Source organism: Sus scrofa, chromosome 9 (assembly GCF_054392235.1).
Source record: "Sus scrofa isolate SSC_HxYL_T2T_F1_AM1 chromosome 9, Sscrofa_HxYL_maternal_Yorkshire_Landrace_v2.0, whole genome shotgun sequence".
NCBI lineage: Eukaryota > Metazoa > Chordata > Mammalia > Artiodactyla > Suidae > Sus > Sus scrofa.
This window is the reverse complement of record NC_139391.1, coordinates 86,499,849-86,504,886: the sequence shown is the minus strand read 5'-3', so window position 1 is coordinate 86,504,886 and position 5,038 is coordinate 86,499,849. Positions and strand designations below refer to the sequence as shown.

The window sequence follows — 5,038 nt, the reverse complement described above, 5'->3', positions numbered from 1 at the left end:
GTAAAATTTGGCCGCTCGAGCTCTGAAGATTTAAAAATGGTGGTACCCCCTCCGTTTTCTGTGACTCTGTCAGGCTGTTTCCCTTTGCGAAGGGGAAAGACGTGTACTGTTTGCCTCAAACCTGTTTGCCTCTTCAAGTGACCCCTGACACTAGAGACGCTAGGAGTGAGATAAACTGGTCGATAGCCATGTCTGGCAGCCAAAAAGTCACATCTGTTTTAATTTAGAATCTCGTGATTATTAGAAGAAAACAGTGAGTGGGCGGGAACCGGCTTTGGTTTTGTTCTGGTTGTTTTTGTTTTTGCGCAAGGTGCGCCCTCCCCCGCCCCCTAAGTGCTTAATTACAAGGGTGTGAGTCTGCTCAAATACTGTGTTTCAGCTCATCTCTGTGACTTGGGTCTACTCTCCTTAACACCTCAAAGCGTTAAGAAAATGAGAATAACAATACAGAGTTGTTTTGAGGGTTAAATGAGATAATGGAAATGACTGTCAAGCTCAGGCTACTCATTGCCTGCACTGTTTAATGTTTAGTGAATGAAAGTCATTGTTATAATCAGGGTAACAGCATGTATATATAGTAACCCAGGAAGAAAGTCATAGTAATTTATTTCTATGTTCTGACAGGATAGATTTGTTTGACCAAGAGAATATGAAGATATGTAAAAAAAAGTAAGAAATCAAAGCAATATGAATCCCCCCCCCCGCGCCCCCCCGCCCAGCAGCATGTGGAAGTTCCCAGGCCAGGCCAGGGATGGAAAAATAACAAATATATAATTTTAATACCAAAATTATATATATATGTGTAAGATAATGAGCTTTCTCACACTATATTGGTGAAGATATAAGCTCATAAAATTACTAGCAAGCAGTTAGGCATTATGTAGCAAGAGTATTAAAAATTTAAATTTTCACATCCTGCATTCACATCCTTTGGAATTTATCCTGACCCTAATGAGAACTAATATGATTTTTGTACAAAATGTTTTCATTTAAATATCCAACAATGCCATGTTGATTAAATCATTCTCCACCCTTTTTAGCCCTTGTCTTCCTGTGGGCCATTGAGTAAATCATTTATCCCATCAAATTTTCTCCTAAAAGTGGGTAGAGGAATGGTTATTTTCCACTAACATTTTTTGAAATTTCAAAATAAATAGTATAGCTAAAACAAATCAGAACATGCGAGAGAAGAAAGAAGAGCAACTTATGTATCTATTCTGACAGTCCACCTGTATGACTCTACAGGATAACTTAATATAGAATAGCCATGCAATGAGATCTGGTAAAGCCCATGTTATGTTACATAAGAAGTGATAATAGTATATCACTAAGTAAAAGCAGTATGCAGTAGCTAGTATATGAAGTATTATAAAGGCTGGAAAATATATTCACATTTAGAACATATAGATATAAATGGAAGAAACCATGCAAAATATAGTCATTTGTAATCTGAGGCTATTTTCATTTGGTCTACTACATGCATTTTTGAATTAGCAAGTTTAACTTTTTGGATAAAAGTTTTTTCTTTTTTTAATTCTCATGGGAATACTTACTCATTATTCTCTCAACTATCTTTATCACTTAACTTTAAAAATTCTGGCTGCACAGCATGTCCTTATCCAAATAACTGGATTTCACATAGGAGTGAGTCTTTTTAAAAGAAGATCGCTGTAATAAGCAGTTTAGTGGCATGGTTAGAAATATAGCCTTTACAGCCACATTACCTGAGGATGAGCCCAGCCTGATTGGGATATACAGAGTTTGTATAAGATACTTAACCTTCTTTATACCTAACTTATTATCTGTAAAATGGGGATAGTAATAATGCCAGTCTCAATGGGTCTTACCCAGGAGTTGGCACCCTAAGTTATGTAGTAAATTTAAATGTTATTATGAAAAATTTATTGCCCAAATAACAATGAATATTTTTAAAAATAGGTGTTGAATACTTGGTGCATTTGCTCCTGTACTCTGATTTTCATCACTAAAGGACATTTTGAAAGGAAAATTACTGGCAAAGCTTGCAATTGTTTGGTTAACAATGATTTCCTGAGTTCCATTTCAGTCTCTGTGATAACAGATATGAAGGCCATATCCTTTAAAAGTCCAGGAGAACTCTGAATAGGTGATAATTCTTCTGTAGTGATTTCTGGTTGTACTCACCAATGATACTGGAGCTAAGGAATTTTTCTATGTTTAATTTTCTCTTGAGAACTTAGCTTTGCCTCACATTCTGGTTTTCTCTTTAACTGTAATGGTAAATCACCTCGATCCTAAGAGTAATCAACCATATGGCAAAATTTCTTTCAGAGGAAGTTTGCATAAAAGTTAAGGCCTTTCAAACAGTAGAGTCTATTTTCACTCCCCTTGAAACAGTGGAATTTTGTGACTTCCTTAATGAGCAGAAAATAGCAGAAGTCACCCTCTAAGACCTCCAGGTGAGGTCATAAAAGGCATTGTTTTCCACCTGGCTTTCTTTCTCTTGGAACTTTACCTAAATTGAAGATTTATGGGCAAAATAAATGTAACTCACTATTTTAACCTACTGTGATCCAAGGTGGTTTGTTATTCAGCAATAAGTAACCATAACATGAGCCCTTTGAAGCTCCAGAACCTATGAAAAATGTATAACTTCCCCCCTTATTACACATGAGAAAACTGAGGCTTAGTGAGGTGAAGCAATGTGTCCCACATCACGCAGATAATAAGCAACACAGAATTTAAGTCAAAGTTTGTCAGCCTCACAATCCACATTCTTTGTTGATGAGATGATCAGCAATTCAGTCTAGAGGGTATAGAGTGTTTGGGTTGGGAAAGAATAGGGGAAAAGAGGGATAAGCCAAGGAATGAGCTTAGAGGCGGAGCAGGGAAAGCTAGAAGATATAAGCAGATTTGCAATTAGAATTAAGATCATTCAAGTCCAGTCTCTTCATCAGGGACAACTAGCGAAGCTCCCAGCTATGCAAACACCAGAGGGGAATCTGGTGCTTGGCTTTCCACACTGAGGTCAGAAGGCCTGGGAGGGCTTTCTTCATCTTCCCACCTCTTCAACAGGGAAGTGTTGGTAAGGATGTGGAGAAAAGGGATCCTTTGCACTGTTGGTGGAAATGTAAATTATTTCAGTCACTCTGGAAAACAGTATGATGGTCCTCAGAAAATTAAAACTAAATCTGCCATATGATCCAGCAAGCCCACTTCTTCAGTAGGTATCTGAAGGAAATGAAAACAGGGTCTTGAAGAGATAGCTGAATTCCCATGTTCATTGTAGCATTGTTCACAATAGCCAACATCTTGAAACAACCTAAGTGTTTGTCAGTGGGTGAATCAATCAAAAAGAAGTGTGTGTGTATATGTATGTATATATACGCTATACATCTGTGTATATGTGTGTATACACACAGACACACACGCAGGTGACTGTTGATTGCCGAGAAGAAACATCTTGCTGTTTGTGGCAACATGGGTAGAACTTGAAGGCATTATGCTAAGTGAAGTAAGTCAGACAAAGATGAATACTGTATGATATCACATACATGTGGAATTTTACAAAGCTGAGCTCATAGAAACAGAGACTAGGATGGTGGTTACCAGGAGCTGGAGAGTAGGACAAAAGAGAGGTGCTGATCAAAGAGGATGAACTTCCAGTTATAAGATGAATAAGTTCTAGGGATCTAATGTAAAGCATAGTGACTGTAATTAATAACATGGTATCGTGTACTTGAAAGAGTAGATCTTAAATACTCTCACCACAACAATGAAATGGTGATCATGTGAGATGATGCAGGTGTTAGCTAATGCAAGTTACTGTGGTATCATTTTGTAATGTATGAGTATTAAATCAACATATTGTACACGTTAAACTTACACAATATTATATGTCAATTATATCTCAATAAAGCTAGAAAAAGTAAAAGTAATTAAAACAAGTTAGTGACTTCAGTGCATCTGAATCTTCTGCAGGATCTTTGTCTTAATTATAATTTCTTTTTTTTTTTTTTTTTTGTCTTTTGTCCTTTTTTGTTGTTTTTGTTGTTGTTGTTGTTGCTATTTCTTGGGCCGCTCCTGCGGCATATGGAGGTTCCCAGGCTAGGGGTTGAATCGGAGCTGTAGCCACTGGCCTACGCCAGAGGCACAGCAACGCGGGATCCGAGCCGCGTCTGCAACCTACACCACAGCTCACGGCAACGCCGGATCGTTAACCCACTGAGCAAGGGCAGGCACCGAACCCGCAACCTCATGGTTCCTAGTCGGATTCGTTAACCACTGCGCCACGACGGGAACTCCTTAATTATAATTTCTGATGAGAATAACTTGAATTTGAGAGGGCTGTTCTGTTTGGAAGGAATGAATTTATTGTATCAAGCCTTCTTTACATAACCTAATTTAATTTTTATAGAAACACTTCAAATTAGGTTCTGTTATTATCCCACATCTTTTTTGAAATAGAGGAAATAGAGGTTTCCAGGTACTACAACTTTTCTATGGCCTCAGACTAGCATATATCAGAATTCAAACTTGGATATTTTGATTCCAAAGCCTAAGCTATTAACCACTGTAGCAGAAATATCTATATTTAATTAGAAAGATGGATTTTTGTCTAGAAAAAGTTAAAATATATGAACACTGAAAGATATATGCTAATGAAAGAATAATTCTTAAACTTCATACTAGAGACTGTGAAGGGAATAAAACTGCTATGGGCTTTCATGAAAGAGAATGATAAAAGCAAGAATTTTTTTTTTAAGATTTTTTAGAGAGATAGGATCTTAAATATCAAAGGTATTTTTGCTTTTTTTCTAAATGTTATTTCCTAATCAAGAATCTCAAGACTATTTGTATTTTCAAATCTTGGTCTAATTCTTCACATATAAGACAATAGGTTTTCTTTAAGAGATAACTGGGTTTGCCAAATTAGAGTTCATTTAAAATACATTCCAAAGCAGCAACTGTTAAAACTTTTTTAGGTCACAGATCTCTTTAATAATCTGGAATATGAAATGAAGCCTCCTTTCCCAAGGGGGAATAAAAGAGACATAAA

At 36.7% G+C, this 5,038-nt stretch overlaps 1 protein-coding gene across 1 annotated transcript in view; it reads left to right on the top strand.

The window, feature by feature from the left end:
• Nucleotides 1–5,038, top strand: part of LOC146400019 (uncharacterized) — a 57,966-nt gene that overhangs the window by 1,241 nt on the left and 51,687 nt on the right. The gene's annotated exons all lie outside the window — the stretch shown is intronic.